Source organism: Lytechinus pictus, chromosome 10 (assembly GCF_037042905.1).
Source record: "Lytechinus pictus isolate F3 Inbred chromosome 10, Lp3.0, whole genome shotgun sequence".
Classification (NCBI taxonomy): domain Eukaryota; kingdom Metazoa; phylum Echinodermata; class Echinoidea; order Temnopleuroida; family Toxopneustidae; genus Lytechinus; species Lytechinus pictus.
Window position 1 is genome coordinate 30954051 of NC_087254.1, and position 18347 is coordinate 30972397.

The window sequence follows — 18347 nt, forward strand, 5'->3', positions numbered from 1 at the left end:
GTTATTCTAATGTAATGTATATGTTCTTTTTTTATATTGGTCAAATAAATAATGATAATAATAATAATTCATAAACTATATTTATGTCCACAAACTTTGAAAGTTATGACAGCAATTTAATAATTACTTCTAACATGGCCAAAGTTCATTGACCTTAATGACATTTGACCTTGGTCATGTGACCTGAAACTCGCACGAGATGTTCAGTGATACTTGATTACTCTTATGTCCAAGTTTTATGAATCATATCCATAAACTTTGAACGTTATGATGGTAATTCAACAAATACTCCCAACTTGGCCAAAGTTCATTGACCTTAATCATGTTAATGACATTTGACCTCGGTCATGTGACCTGAAATTCACACAGGATGTTCAGTGATATTTGATTACTCTTATGTCCCAAGTTCCTTGAACTTGATCCATACACTTTCAAAGTTATGATGGGAATCAACAAATATCCCCAACATGGCCAAAGTTCATTGACCCTAAATGACCTTTGACCTCAATCATGTGACTTAAGACTCAGGTAGGGTGTTCAATAATACGTAATTACTATTATGCCCAAGTTTCATGAACTAGGCCCATATAATTTCTAAGGTTATGATAACATTTCAAAAACTTAACCTTCGGTTAAGATTTTGATGTTGATTCCTCCAACATAATCTAAGTTCATTGACCCTATATGACCTTTGTCATATGACATCAAACTCTGGCAGGATGTTCAGTAATACTTGATAACCATTATGTCCAAATTTCATGAACTAGGCCCATACACTTTCTAAGTTAAGACATTTCAAAACTTAACCTTCGGTTAAGATTTGGTGTTGACGACGAAGACGACGCCGCCGCCGTCGGAAAAGCGGCGCCTATAGTCTCGCTCTGCTATGCAGGCGAGACAAAAACGGATGAGTTTTGACGGCTTCAGCAGCTACGTCGCTTTATCAATCCACGCATAAAATTCACCAACCTAAATGCTTAAAATAAAGAAATGACCCAATCCCGTGATTATCCTTCATCAAATTCCCTTTCACAATCTTAATGAGATATGAACGTAGAACATCGACAAACCCTTCTCGTCGTAATGAAGTAATTTTTGTAAAACTCGTTTTAATTACGTTTTGCATAGTGATAGAAACATAGGCACATATCCTACGGACAAACGGGATCATGCCTCCTATTTTTTTCCGGGGGACGCCCTTCTTCAAATTTAAAATCTTAAATTTTTAATGATATATTTTTGTGAAATTTAAAAGCCCCCAAAAAACAATAATAAATGTCTCTCTCTCTTCAGGGGCGCTTCAAGCTGTTTCTGTTTATTGAGTTTGAAAGCCTAGTAAAAATATTATGGTTTCAAATGAATGTAATCTGACCAATACAATTTTTATACTAAAAATGGATGGAAGATAAAGAATTGAAGTTTTGCTTTATTGTTTTAGTCATGTTAGTTAAACAGATGTATGTTATATGATATTGCCACGAGTATGCAGTGAGCTGATGTCACGTCTCAACTTTTCCCTTTTAAAAATCCTTAGTCATACGCATCCTTATTAGTATTTGATAAAAAATAAATACAGTGATCTTAGACATTGAATCAGTAATCAATCCCTTCGGCTTCAGGGGCTAAATTGCCCACCTGGACGATGAATCCCAGGGCGACATCAGATAGGGTGGGGGGGGGGGGGGCAAAATGATCAAAAGGTGCATGACATCACATTTTTTCTCAATCAAATTATACAGTTATTGTAGAATTCCACAGCCCATGCACGCATTTACTTTTAATTCCCTTCTTCCCCTTGTATTCCCTCTTCTTCACTCTTCAGTTTTTCTTTCATTACTAGAAAAATCATAAAGGGGTGGGGTCATCCACCCTGCTCCACCCCTGTGACGCCACCCTGGATGAATCTAACAAGGAGGGTTAGGTGTGTCACATCGCTCCGTGCAAGCATTGCAGGTGATTGCACACGCAACTTGAGCATGTTCAAAAATTATCTGCGTGCAATAACTTGCGTGGGACCTGCAGGTAGCTCAAGTGGTTAGTCTATTCAAGTCACATGCAGGGCCTGCACGGAACGGTGTGAAAGGGCCTAGGAAGGAAGAGAGGACAAAATAATAAAAACTGATGTTGGGGTCAATGTGAGAGTAATAGTGAGCAAGAGAGAAGAGACAAGGAACAAGTCGAGGGAGAGGGGGGGGGGGGAGGAGAGAGAGGGAAAGGAGAGGAAAAAGCAAGATACAGGTACAATGACACAGACAGAAATGTACAGACAATGAGAGAGGGGGGGCAGATGAAAAACAAGTGGAGCGCCTCTGGCAGACTCGCCTGCATTACACAATTCAATAGCAGCTGAGTTGACTTTGAAAACGACTTTAGATTATCATAATAAAATAATGTTCATTGACCCTAATTGGCACTTGACCTTGATCATGTGACCGAAGACTTGTGTAAGACAATCAGTGATACTTGATTGCCCTTATGTCCACATTTCATGAACTAGATCCATAAACTTTCAAAGTTGTGGAAATTCAACAAATACCTCCAACAAAGCCAAAGCTCATTAATCTTGGTCATGTGACTAAACTTATGTAGGATGTTCACTGAAGCTTGACTACTCTTATGTCCAAAAGGTTAAGATTTTGTTGTGATTCCCCAAAATAATCGAACTTCATTGGCCTTAAATTACCTTTGACCTTGGGAATGTGACCTCAAACTCAGACAGAATGTTAAGAAATACCACGTTTCATAAACTAGGTCTACATACTTTCTAGGTGTTTACGGACGGTTGGTCTAATATCACTTGGTCTAATCATCAGATGGGCTAACAACATTCAGGCTAAACCCACTTAGTCCAATTCTCTTTTGGTCTAATAGCCAATTGGTCTAATAGCCAATTTGTCTAATGACCACTTGGTCTAATAGCCAATTGGTCTAATGCCCAGTTGGGCTAATCGTCACTTGGTCCATTATTCATTTGGTCTATATTGCAGTTGGTCTAATGTGCAGTTGGTCTAATCGTCACTTGGTCCATTATTCAGTTGGTCTAGTGTCCATTTCGGATAATATCCACTTGGTCTAATTTTCACTTTGTTTAATTTCCAGATAGTCTAACATTCATTTCGTCTGCATGCCACTTGGTCTAATTTGTAAAGTTTGGTAACTTGTTTTCAATTTTCTGGTGAAATTTTTAAAGTTATTTTCCGCGCACCGGCTTCGAATCTTCACATCTTGCGTCCCTCGATAGTGGAGTACAGTATGGAGTGACATATATTTCCATCCCCAAATTTTGAAAATATGGGGATTTTTAAAGGTCAAGTCCACCCCAGAAAAATGTTGATTGGAATAAATAGAGAAAAATCAAACAAGCATAATGCTGAAAATTTCATCAAAATAAGAAAGTTATGACATATTAAAATGTTTATTTTTCACAACACAGTGATAATTATGCCCAACTCAAAGGAAACAGTCGATGATGTCCCTCACTAATTATTTCTTTTGTTTTTATATTGTTTGAATTATACAATATTTAATTTGTTTTTGGATTTGACATTAAGGACCAACTTGACTGAATCATAGTATTAAACAATGCTCATTCCACATGTTCAGGGAGGAATTAATCGTTGTTCACTTTACAATGAGAAAAATAGAATATTCCCTATTTCTGTTATTCATATAATAAAATACAAAAGAAATAGTGAGTGAATGTTGTCATCAGTCTCCTCATTGAAATTAAGTGGAAATTAGACCATATGACAATTAGACAAAATGAAAATTAGACCAAGTGGGAATTAAACGATTTGGATATTAGACGAACTGGTTGTAGACGAAATGGGTTTATACCATGTGAAGTTGGATGAACTGATAAGTAGACCAAGTGGTATTAGACCATCCGATAATTCACCCTTTCTAAGTTATGACATTTCAGAAACTTAACCCTAGGCTACGAATTTAATGTTGACGACGCTGCCACTGCCACCGCCGTGGCTGGCGGAAAAGCGGTTTCTATAGTCTGAGAGTGACTATAAAAATCTGCATCTTACAGACCAGTAAAAGAAAGTTTACAAGATCACAAACAAGAAAATAACATAATACTGAGTACTTTGTCTTTTTATTAAATGTCTATGCCAACATAACTATTGTCCATCTTTGAAATAACCAATTACAAATACATACATGTACTCTGTTAAACATTTATATTCAATATATATATTATAAAATTAGAATTAAGGAATACATACATGCCATGTATTAATATCAACATATTTCCTATATTGTTATTGAAATCAATTCAGACCCACATCAATCAGTGAAACATAAGCATGTCAATCAGAAGAAATGACAGATTTAGCCCATCGTTTTCAATGAATAAGATAATTATTCTTATTTGCTACACTCTAGAAATGAAAAAAGAGAATAAAGAGATTTGTCATAAATACATGTCAAAAATATCAACAGAGTTTAAGACCACAATTATGGTGTTTGACTTGCATCTTTCCTTCTATGTGACTATTTATATTCGAATAACATCACACATGAAATGTACATTTTTTAATATGCCGATAGCCTTATTACCACAAAATAATTGCACAAAGTTTATACACCTTCATATTGGTAACATCCATCATGAGGCAGTGCCCAGTTTATCAAAATTAGTTAATAATAATATCATTTATACAATTTCATTTCAATTCGGTTTTATTAAAAAAATATTTGTCAAAAAGTCTTAATAAAAACAATGTGAGTTCACAATCAAAGGCATAAAATATAACATATAAAATAAATATATAACATGCAGTGACCATTATCCAACCAATGAAACAGGTTTAATTCTTTAAAAAAAAATGGACAGGCAAGCAGGTGAGGAGCATGAAAGAGGAACAAACATGGCAAGCATTAAGAATGTGAAAAGGTGAGAAAAGAGAGAGGGATGTAGCAAGGATAAAAGAAAGAATGGGAAGGAAAAAAAAAAGGAAAATGCAGACTCTTGCAACAAAAATAAGAAAAAAAAAGCATAAATAAACAATAAATTACAGATATTACAAATATTACATGAATTTTGTGACATACCGGTATGATATATGCCATAAGAGGATTGCAATTAAGAAGTAGAAAAAAAAGGTGACATGATGGTGATCATAATATACGTTAGAATGAGAAGAGCAAAAGAGGGAGAGATAATGATTTCAGTTCAAATGACCCCCCCTTACTTTTGTTTGGAGAAATTAACATGTTTGTACTTTGCATAATTCAGGTAATAAGAGTATTTCAGTTATTAACAAAATGGAAAAGCATTTCTCTCTCTCTCTCTCTCTCTGCCTTCAGCAATGTACAAAGCATCCAGGGTGACCAGACGTCCCGGATTTCAAGGAACAGTACCATACTTATCTATACAAGAATAATTAAGCATTACAATTTTTCTCAAATGCATATAGGAAATTAGGAATCAAAAGTAAAAAGGGTGAAATATGATATTGTTTTCTGAAAATTAAGCCAAATTTGTTCTATTTTGTAATTACGGAGGTCAAAATTTGTGCTTGCTCACTTCGCTCGCTCAGAACCCTATTTCTAAAAAGAAATTTTGCATACCTTTGAAAATTTTAGCACATTACTCACTGATCTGACCAGTATTTCAAATGTCCAAATCTGGGGCCACTAACACAAAACTTAACAGCTATGATTGTAGAACATTTTTTCTACGATTGATTGCATTGACTACAATGTACAATCAATCATGAAAATCAATCGCTAACCTTTGTGTTACGGGACCCTGGTCACCCTCGCACCATTAGCGAATGGATTAGACAAGACTTTACTTAATTGTATCATTCTTATTCACAGTATAAGTTATTAGTACCAGGGTGCTACATAACTTTTTAGAAGCACAAATTTTAAATAGTTGGAATATACTTGCCCTAAAATCGATTTCACTTGCCCGAAAAAAACATTGACAAAAAGTTTTACCTCTCCAAAAGACAATTTTGCGGTTTTATAAACCATTGAACTTTTTCTCTCTTTGACATGAACTGATCTACTTCGTTATTGCATTTCTTTTTTCCAAAGTGATTTTATCATGCCTGCCATGATAAAAATTAGGGTCAATTTATCATATCGACCCTAATTTTGATTATTCTACTGTGAGAATTTTGCTTGCCCAATTCGGGCAAGTAGTTTTGGCCTTTTCTTCAAAACACTTGCCTGACTCTAACTTTTACTTGCCCTGGGCAATCGGGCAAGTGCTTATGTAGCACCCTGAGTACTATTCAACACCTTGGATAGAGTCAACTGGTCAAGAAAATACCCATACATACAATATCCATACATATATTCTAAAGCAAAAAGTACCACTGTATGTCATTTAAAAGAATCATACAAAAATGCAAAGATGATTTTTAAACTGAAGCACATCAAAATTATTACAGCAATATGGCAATAAGAAAACACAGCAACAAGTAGTAGAATCATGTACAAATGATGCACTATTGCTTTGTATGAAATTATTTGCAATTTCAACCCACTCAACAACAAAAAGTGAGCACCTCATGTGACATTGGTCAGACCAGAATCTACATGGTTTATTGTAGCAATGATACAGCAACATGAATAGCATTATATTTATTATCTAATTAGGATATGAAACATGCTACCAAAACAATCAATCAATCTCCAGTTATGCCTGTTCAATGAATGAAATTAAATTTTAATTCAAGCAGTCTCCTCTCAAGATATTCAAGGAAAAATAAGAGGGTCTGACCACAAGGCTAACTAATGAGTCTTGATAGACACAATGCTCAGAGGATGTCAGAATATTAGAAATGTGGAAAATTTGAAATGGTCATTCAGCAAAACAACAGGAACATAACAGACGATGAATGAAGTAAACAAAGATCTTGATCTGTGTCTGAATCTATAAGTGTTTTTTTAAATTTTTTATCTGTCTCTTCTTATACACTTGGCCTTCCTAGCCCACTTCAAAACAGTAACCATGGAAACATAACAGTATTCCAATTAACCCAAAGCAAACCAATGAACTTAGAGAACCAACTAAAATGCAGTAACCCAATTGACAAGATAAACCAATGAGAAAGATCTAGGATGAGGAGGAAAGAGTAAATGACCAGGGTGATTATGTAATGAAGAATGTTCAACAAAAGAACTAGATGTGAGGATGGATCGAATGAGCACATCCTTATAGGAAAGGAATGAAGATGACTAGAGAAGTAGGAAGGAAACGACAGATGCCATGAATAAGAACACAAGTATCTATTGAAAAGCTAACTGAAATACCTACCAAGTTGAACTGAACAGATGTCAAACAAAAGCAAACCCAAATGTCCATGTACAATAAACTTTCCTACATAAATGTGCTGACCTGGATTTCATCTTGTTCAGATATCAGTTATTCTGTGTTCACACTTCTTAGTATTAGTTTATCTTAGAGGAGAGCATTACAGATTTATTTTATATTGAAAAATAGAGCATACTAGAGAATGGAAGATTGATATTTTTATTTTGAGAGTGTTGCAATAAGAATGATGAGTGGGGCATGCCTCAGATATGCTAAGCTCTGGGAGCTACATGAAAAAGGCTAACAAAATAAAGCCACTGAAGGGAGCAAAACAAAGTAGACTTCCGCCACATAGACAAAGACTGCACCGCGAGAGGGGCTATTACTAGATGAAAGCCCAAGGCTCACCTCCACTCCACGGCACAGGGGAAGGCACTTCCGGACCTGCCTGCAGCAGGTACACCAGCTGCACTGGCCATGACTCCTGAGCAGCATCACCTCTGATTTCCTTTGAGCCTATTGAAACTTAAATCTATGTTCGAGCGGGTCATGGAAACTGGAGCGATCCCAAATTCAAGCCCTTCATCATGACAGGTATGATAGAATGAACGTAATCAGCAAGCCAAATGTTTCTTTAAAATATATTATAATGATATTGACATGTTATGTTAAGATTTGTATTGAAATTATGAATGACATTGATCAGTCGAGTGTTGCATGTGTGATAAGTTGATGTTTTTCTAGAAAAATAGACCTGAATTCACAAAGGTGGACTGAAGTTATACCGGGTATAGTTAACTCATGTGTTTTATATCCCAGGTATAAATTATGAACAGAAGCTAGCATACTATCATTAACACTGTACTGGGCATGCTCAGTAGTGATATGATAGTCTGCTTGTAATAGAGTCTGGCAAAAACAGATCTGGCAATAGGCACCACAGTAAGCGGTCCTTTCTTTTGGAGCTAGTGCATGATAGAGTCCACATATTAGTGAACAGAGCAAATGATGCTCTTACAATAGAAAAAAAATCTCGCAGGGGATGAGGTTTGCTCTTCCATTACATCAAAATTTGGGAATAAGTGGACAACAGCTCAAATCAAGAATAAATGGAAACAGCTAGGGGCCAAGCCAAAAAGGAATATAGCGAGTGGCAGAGGCACTCTCGTATAACGGGAGGAGGGCAACCTCCAGAGCCTCCTTCAACAGTAACTCTATTAATCAAGGAGATTCTACCTAGTACCCTCTGTTGAGTTTTATTACAGAGTTTGTTACGTTTTCACGTGACCTAAAGCTTTGGATAAAAAAGAAGGAACTAAATGAGCCAACCCTGCAATATTTCTCAGGCAGAAGAATTGATAAGTAAGGTGAAGAGTCATGTAATGTATTGTAGAGTCAAGAAATAACCCTTTTTTTATACTAAAATTGGGTGTTCTATGTTTGTCTTTTCAGGTACCCACTCCTCAACTCCTTGCAGCATCTGGTTGAAAACAAGCCGAGGATACCCCGTGGTCAACCTGGATATGATCCCCTCTTCAAGATTCAGCCTGGATGAGAGCTTGGCACCATTCAAAGGGAGGTTCTCTTCAGACAATACATGCCAATGAAGCCAAAGATCTTTGGTGTAAAGTTTTGGGTAATAACCGACTTGTCCAACGGTTTCTGCCTAGATTGGAGTGTGTACACCGGCAAGGAGGAAGGGAGAGGAGACGGTTTGAGCACCATGGTTGTCAAGGACCTGACTCGGCCATATGCTGGAAGTGGGCGCCATGTATACATGGACAATTTTTACCCTTCACCTCAGTTGATCGATGGACCCTTCATCTCAACAGTAGAGACATAGCACCAACGTGGAAGGCATAAAGAGAGTACGGAGGATGAGGGTGGACAAGAAGAACAAGGACTAGCATTGGTTTAATTCCATTGCCGTCAAGAATAGGGTAGCATTTCTTGTCAACCATGAGGAAGCCAACCACCACGATGCAAAAGCCTGCTTGGAGGCTATGGTATCTTCAATGTAGCTTCCAAGATTGGAAGACTACACGTCTCTCTGGAACAATATCACACAGGCCGGGTGTCTGATTATGAGTGAAGGTTATGTGTCAGGCATGTTGGCATGGCCGTACGCAGACTTTATTTTTGCAGGGAGGGTATGATACATAATTTTTTTTCAAAAAAATTGGAAAGCAAGGGAGCTAAGGATTTCATGCATATATATTTATTATTTGGTGAATATGTGAAAAAATCTTTCTATGGGGGGGGGGCGTGATTTTCTCCATTTTTTCTAAGGATATTTAGGGATTCCAAAAATAGATTAGAATAATTCAGATCAATATAAATTTCCAATCATTAAATTATAAAGAATGAAAGAAAAATATCACTTGCATCCCATTTGCTAATTTCAGGATATTTTTTGAAATAATTATCAGTGTGTGATTAGGGATAATTCATCTTTAAAAGCATCCCATAAGGTTATAATTCATTTTCTAAAGCACACCATACTTCAGACTCGATCGACGATTTAACAAGTGCTCATTAGGACTACCAAAACAATTTGATGAACAGCATCAGCATTTGCTTGATCTTGAAGTTGAGCAGCTTCAGAGGATAAAATACCGTTAGTTCAGGATTCTTCTGATAGAAAGGGAAGGAAGGTACTGTACTGACTGCGTTGACTCTCCGATTTAAATGACAAAATGACGTGTTTTTTAAAGAAAAAACGTACTGCCGTATTTTGGTTGCAAAAACGTACTAAATACGCCTACAACGTACTAATTGGCAGGTCTGCTATATCATAATATAGCACAATTTTTATCACTTGGCTGTCCATTCAAGAAAAAGTATACTGTCTTGCATTCAAATTTATTCTATATTTAAAAGTATTCATTAATTCAAATTCTTATGTAAAGCTCAATATATGTTTTGGAAGAAATTTGGAGTGTGAAAAAATTGAAAACAAAGCCCTGTCATTCTGTAAAAAAAAAAAAAAAAAACTGTATTAAGGAAGTAGGGTAAAAGCCATGAATTTATCTTTATATATCTTTGCTATTCTAATTTTATGTATTTTATTTTTATATTCCTTGCAGATGATCGCATCATGGAATGATGAACTTTCAACGGAAATGACTGTCAAGCAATGTCTTGCTATGCGTGTCACCACTATGACGTCAAAAAATCGGTACAGAGAGCAGCACGCACAGATGAAGGATGCATTGAGGCCACCTCATGTTCTGGACGAGGCAGAGAAAACGTACATGCCACGGAGTGTGCACTTTAGACTTGAAGGGGGAGCTGAACTAATACAGCATACACCTGTCAAAGGAGGTAGGTGGTCCGACTCCACCGAGTACGGGAACATCAAATTTGAACCATTGCGGATAGGAGGGGAGCTGCACAATGAACTCGAAGTTCCTGTTCCGAACTTCAAGGGGGTACAGTGGCCGTATTCTCATGCCTTGGCCAAGACCCTCGAAGAATTGGATGAAGAAATTGCCCTCGGATTAGCGTCATGTGGACTGGAAAAAGGTGATGATCCCCTGATACTGACAAAGGTGAAAGATGGAGCAGATGGCATGGGTGATTGGAGAAGGGGGACAGGATCCTGCCAGATAATTCATTCAGAGCTTTGTTCGCCGTCATTAAATGCAAAGTGGTTTTGCATGGGAAAAGGTTTACCGTGTACGAGCCCAAGGACCCGAACTCTGTCCTGATTACAAGACCTCTTGTAGAGGCTGTAGGGGACGAAAACAATCGTGCTTCCTCCATTCTTATGCTGGACTTAATGGAACATGAGAGGGAAGTTATGAAAGATAAAGTGATGTCAGTGAACAAAGGAAATTGGTAGAGGAGGCACAAACTGTCATTCTACAACTCAATGATAGATGAAAAGCTTGACCGTGCCAAGAGTGGGCTGCAGGCAAGTGGTTCGAAATTCTTGTACACATTGTGCACAGCCTCAAGGCAAACTGCAAGGGAAAATGTTGGAAGCTTTGAGATTTGTTGTACTCTTGAGGAAATGAAGGATATGGCAAATTATGTTCAAGTCAACCCTGACAAGAAATAAGCAGCAGAACTGAATGAAATTGCTGAAGGAGTAAAGGATTACCCAGTCCTCAAAAGCAGCCCGAAGCAAAAACTGATTGATGCAACTCATGCAGATATCAATATGGGTTTGTTTTTCAAAAAACTGATCATGTGTGAGGTAGCAAGGATCCAAAGCTGGGTCATATCCCAGACATTGAAGCCTGGGTACAAGCAGGCTGAGAAGGCATTTGATGATCATGTACATGAAACACTTGTACCCAAGTAATGACGCTGGGAAATTATACTAGACAGCTTTTCAAAGAAGGTAATAAACACCATGTCCTAGCTCTCATTCCAGACAGTGACAGGAGAGAAAAGATGGGAGAAATATTCAACTTGTTCCGACAGGTTCGCCAAGTCTATAGGGCTCACCATCCTGGCAAGGAAGACATCGCATCTTACAAAGAGAAAGCCATCAGAATGGGGAGGCTTTTGGATGAGCACTTCACTTACGCCAGCTGGCCCAACTACCTACACAAGCTCATCGAGCATGTCTAGGAGGTACTTGAAGACGAGGGACCCGGAACTATTGGCGGGCTAAGTGGGGAGGGGAATGAAGGAGCAAATAAGGTATTCAGAGATTTGTGCGGCCATTTTTCACGTAAATCAAGTGCCATGCTTTCACGTTGAGATGTTACCTGGTTTCATTGGCTGTACACAAGTCCTAAGCTTCGTAGGATAGCTCAAGTCACATCAAGAGACTATTCATGTTCAAAATGTCAGAAAATGGGGCATAGTGCAATCCATTGTTCAAATGCATGAAAAGAAAAACAAGTGGAATGCCTCTGGCTATCTCACCTGCATCACGCGATTCAATATAGCAGCAGTGCTGACTTTGAAAACTACTATAACTTGCACAAGATGTTCAGTGATACTTGGTTACTCTTATGTCCACGTTTTATGAACTAGACCAATACACTTAGAGATATGATGGTAATTCAACAAATACCCCCAACATGGCCAAAGTTCATTGACCTTACATGACCTTTGACCTTGAACATGTGACCTAAAACTCGCACATTGAATCTGATTGAAACGTTGTATCAAATTTTCACACACCAAGATCACTTTCATTGAAGATCTAAACTGAACTTTGTGAAATCATGAAATCTACTGTACATGTACATGTAAGCTGAAGAATGATCACACTAAAGATTGCAAGCACAGACTAGTACGAATGGGACAGTGTATTATTATCATTGGAAAAGTGACGCTTTACTCATTTTTCTCAATTCTCAGCAATTACACCTCTTTCAGAATCCTTTGGTACTTTTTTTCAATACATAAAGAGAGACACTTGGGTGGTCATTTTATTGGATTCTATACAAACTCATATTTAAATAGGAAATGTCCATTATAACAATTTCAAAATGAGTTTGGATGTGTGAACATGTTAATGTTTTTACATGTTTGACGAGTCAAACCTATCCATGTGGATACTTATCAGCTTACATTTACTTATTTTATGCCGTTTTTGAACATTCGACAATGATTAACTTGATACTAAACTGTCAGAATTTACTTCATTTATGTTAATAATATGAATATTCAAATAGTGCTTACAGGTTTGAAGGTGTGCATGTGTTTGATGTGAGATTCACATAATTACAATATATGAATACCATTTCACTGGCTTATCTGCGATGGTACTGATTAAATATACTACAACTCACATTTCAAATATTCTGAATAAAAGGTAGTCCTTCATTGCCTCTGCAATTTATGTGTAGGCTGTGTAATTGTTACACCCCATATTTGACTCCCTTGGCCAATTGATTGAATAGCCCCCCCCCCCCCCCCCCGAGAAAAGAAATTTTGATCAATCTTGGGATTTAAGTCTTTAAATGCCCACCACAAGATAAAAGTATCAATAAATCATACACCAAAGGAAGGCTATACTATAAAATAAAATATATATGTTAGATTCAGGCATTTATTTCTACAGATTAATGAATGTACTTTATAGTTTTTATACTACTTAGCTATACACATATAGCTCTTTCAATTGGGCCAACTTGCATACATGTATTTAGGATGGTAATGCTTACACAGTCTCAATCTCTTATTTTGAATACAGAAGTATAATTCAAAAGAGCACTATTTTGTGCGCATTGTACTTATACACTAATTTTATGTTTTCATCAATGAACAGTTGTTTTGGATTGAGTTGTTTGAGATATTCAATTTGCTCAACTTTTGTCTTCCTACTGGATAGTTTAAAACAGACCAACAAAAAATAGTAACCAGTCCATCATTTTTCTGAATTCCTTTTCTTTATATAATTACAGTGGTCAACATTGAGCATACATGAAATTAAAATTTACGTGATTTAACCAATTTTATTTCAAAGGAATATGCATACTGATCTAAATACTCTTATCATTTGGATTCTTGGTACTGATTAACGGTCACACTTTATTATCCTTGGTTTTGACCTGAGGCCTGTTGCAGAAAGGGTTGCAATTAAACGCAAGTCCAGTCTGCACACTTTTCATTGTTTGAAATTAGAGTTGCATTTGATTTTTAGAGTTTCAGTGCAACTCTTTCTGCAACGGGCCACAGTACTCAGAAGCATTTGTTTTTTACTTTTAGTCGGGTAATTGATTCAGCATAAATTATCGGTGCCAGCAGATCTTTGTGAAACTGTACCCTGGTATTAAAAATTTCATTTTTAACTTAGACATACATGTAAGGAGGCCGAAATTGGATCAAAGAGCAGGAACATTAAGGCAATTAGCTCTGGATATTCATTTTATTTTCCTGTTGTCACAATATATTCTATCCTGTACAGGGAAAGTCATGATTTAATGACCCATTGAGATTGGATTTATTTATATACGTATATATGTAATAATACTTACGGTATGCGCCTACCCACTGCATGTACATAGCTTTTTGTAGAGATTTACATTTATAAAATCCACTGTAAAATTGTTTACCAACACAAAGGTGGACCGTGTGTTTATTTTTCCATACAACGAATAAATTTCTCTGGTCTCAATATTGTTTAACTCAGTTGATGCAGCTATAATGGGCAAATATTATTCATTTATAAGTCTCAATTTTATTTTAAAGTGCCTTTCAGATAAATGGCAATGTACAAAGAATGTTTACTTCATGATTACATGTACATAATTACTTAGGTTTGCAATCATTTAGATCCTCTTGTTAATTATCAATATTGATTCTTATTGTAAGTGTACAATTGGTACATGTACATAAAGGGAACACATCAACTCCAAAGCCTTATCGCTTAATACAGTTGGTACAAAAATACTTCCCTTCTGGAATTTTTTTCAGCTTAATGCAAGTTGTGTGCAACCACTGATGACATCTGTCACACTGACTCCATGTTGGGTCACCTGAATCTGGGGCCCATTTCATAAAGAGTTGCTATCATAGCAAGTTGCTATCATAGCAACTCTGGTAGAATAGCAGCTTTTACTTGCTATGCTAGCAACTTGCTATGCTAGCAACTTTGCATTTCATAAAAGCACATTCGCTGGAAAGTCAGCTTGACTTTCCAGCTATTTATTTGAATAGTCATGTACGAGGCTGATTAGGGGGAAATCCCCTTTCTCTCCAGTTTTTTGTTTTCAATTCAAGTCATAAGTTTTGGTAGAAAGCACTGGAGGATGCAGGGGGGGGGGGGGCACAGCCGGCCCGTGCCCCCCCACCTTTGAGAAGCAAAATTAGAAGAAGAAAAATTGAAAGAGAATATTATTATTTTTTTGCTTATTAATTTTTTCGGGAGCGAAATTATTATTTAGCAGCTGCAAACAGGGTCTGCAGCATAAGACTAGCAGTTGAAGCAGAGTGATGGCTCTCTGGCGATAGTTTGCAATTCTAGAAGAGAGTAAGAAGAAAATATCTATTTGTCACAGGATGGCATAGCATTGTTTCTCCATTGTGTAAGTTTTCAGAGAATTGATTTCATTTAGCCCTATGCCAGGGAAAAAATTATTTTAAAAAGGGGGAAAATATATTATTATTGCCGGTCGAAATTTCACCTTCAACAAATTTTCTACCGTACAAGTTTAATCCCAGTCCCACACTTGACTATTTGTGTCGGTAATGCAAGGTTGTATCAACAACAAGGCAGGCGGCGGCCCACTGCTGGTGCAGTGCTGTATGATCACCCTGAAGCAAGTAAATTTGTAGGGTCTAATTATGCATGAAACATCGAAAATGACCTTAAAAGATTATTTTTGTTCAAAATGGAAATGACTTTTAAGTTATCGGTTTCAACGGTGAATAACCATTCAGTAAATGGATTCAACAATGCCATGGCCACAACTTTTTTTTTTTGAGAAAGTCAGAAACAGAAAAAAAAAGCAATCATTTTTTTATTGCATACATTCGTAATTCCAAAGCTTCATTATTCCGAAGGTTCGTTAGTCCGAAAATGAAGTGAGGTTCGTAATTCCGAAGGTTCGTTAATCCGAAAACGAAATGGTTAACGAACGTTATTTCGTTTTCGGACTAACGAACCTTATTTCGTTTTCGGATTAACGAACATTCGGAACAACGAACCTTATTTCGTTCTTGGATTAACGAACCTTCGGAACATCAAACCTTATTTCGTTTTCGGATTGTCGAACCTTCGGAATAACGCCACAAATATTCGGATTAACGAACTCTTTTACGTTTTCAGATTAACGAACATCGAGGTATAGGCAATTTACGTGTTTCGGAATTACGGACCTTCGGAATTACGAAGTGTAACCTTTTTTATGGCCTAGGGCTTTTTTAATTTAGGCCTTGCATTAAACACTTCCACACAATAAATCTACCTTCCTCTATTTTTTCCCACAAGAAAAAAAATCCTCTCAATTTTTCTTTTTTTAAAGTCTGTCTATAACTTGCCTCCCTTTTTTTCCCTTTGCCTGCCCTGGGAAAGACTGAAAAATTTGCTGTTTCGGAGGAATTTTAAGAATTTTTTTTTTTTGGGGGGGTAGGTAGAACAAAAAAAAAAGAAACAGCATTTCTACTAGAAAGCATTACATTAATATTTTCTTTATTAGCATTATCACAGACATTGCTCTAAATATCTGTTCTCTTGTAAGAGCCCTTTGGGCATGCCTGAGCACAACGTACACCATTCTTAACAATGAAAAACCCTTTACAGTGTCAACTTGACGCTCCCCCATGACCAGCGTCAAATATTTAACCCTATTTGACGCTCCAGTAACCATACTTGTCGCTCCAGTAAAAAGTTGACGCTCCTACTGGAGCGTCAACTTTTTATGAAATGCGCTGCAGCGTCAAATATTTAATTTGACGCTGCAGGTGAAAATTTGACGCTGTTTTGGGACTTGACGCTGACGCTGTACCTTTATGAAATAGGCCCCTGGTGAATTTGCAATTGTGCATGGTACATAGTCACACTCTTGAGGTTCATAGCTACGGTCAGAAAGCAGTGAGATTTGTCGAGATAACCCACCTAAGACAGGTATGGTGTCATCGCCAACCAAATTATGAACTGTTAGTCCATACGTAGAAAATATAGATTCAGCATGTAAAGTTTTGGGAAGCAGTTGGTAGGTGTTCAATTTGAAGTTTAAAAAGAATGCTCTGGCACTAGCTTTGGGTGCTATGCCCTTCTTGATATCTCTCTCCAAATCTTGGACCCCACCAACTACTATTATACTTCCATTATGTACCACAGATGCATGGGAGGATAGGTATATACTAGATGTTTCAGGTGACCCAGGCAAAAGAGAGATCTCTGAGAATTGTTTAAGTTGTTTGTTCATGCTCACAATTCTCGCTACCCCAAATAGCGATTTCGCCGAGATCCGGGAAAATCCCTGTAACGCGCATTGCATTATGGGATAGCTTTTTCGGTATTACAACTTCGTGTTCGGAAGTCCAATGCACTGTTTTGCCATTCAGATCAACAGTGCCGTCATGCACTACAACGCAACGTCGCTTTCGCTCGGAAAGTTCGTAATCACAACCCTCTCTTTCACGATACATTTTAACGGCCTTTTCTGCTAAAGTCACTAATTCTTCCCGACGCTTTCCATTGCAAGGTATTCCTCTGTCAGTTAAGATTTTTTTAAGTTCCGAAACTGATTTTTTATCCATTTTGTGGTCGACGAAAAATTGAACGGAATGAATGCTGTATATATTTAGCGTCTAGTCGAATACGATCGTGGTGTCAGGCCGGTCCCTAAATGCAAAATTTAAGATATTCATTTCTTGTTAAATTTTTTTTAAACCAAAAAAAAACATTTAAAAAAAATATTTTCACATGAAATATATTTTTTATTTTTATTTAAAATTCAAATGGAATAAAAAGTATTATAATCTGTACATATTACGCTGATTGGCAGCGATTTCAGCGTGGTGGAAAACTCAGTATCGCAAACCTCACGCGAGCATGACTCTTAACCGGAAGTGGTGATGACGATCCGACGGAGTGAAAATTATCTCGTCTCGCGCATTATGAGATTTTTGTTCCTATTTAGGGTAGCGAGAATTGTTATTTCATTGAGTGATTCTTGATATGTAGGTGCTCCTTCAATGAATATAACTCCGCCAATAATTGGCATCACAAATTTGTCATCTACTTCCAATATGTTTGCACTGTAATAATTACCATTAAAAAAACAGTGAAAAACAAAAGATGAAAAAACAAAGAAATACATAAGAAATTCTAAAAACAAAGAAATACATAAGGAAAAATTTACTTTTGTAATTTTTCTTTGTGGAAACCTTTAAATTAGATTAAAAAGATGACATCTGCAAAAAAAGAAGAAAATTTGAAGTGAAATAGGGTGTTAAATATGCAAATAGTGTTTTTCATGAATAAATTTGCATATTTTTATTCATAATAATAAAAAAATAATAATTTTCAGATTTTTTCTATACTAGCACGTAGTTTGTGTGGTAAAGAATGTGTGTGCCAAATTTTGGCGCGATCGCGTGAACGGCGGCCCCCCCAGTCCTCACTATGTCTCAAATAGCCCAGTCCTTT

General features: G+C 36.9%; 1 pseudogene; it reads left to right on the forward strand.

Moving 5' to 3' along the window:
• The first annotated feature begins 10428 nt into the window (after positions 1 to 10428).
• Positions 10429 to 11126, forward strand: LOC129270476 (uncharacterized; annotated as a pseudogene).
• The last annotated feature ends 7221 nt before the right edge of the window (positions 11127 to 18347 follow it).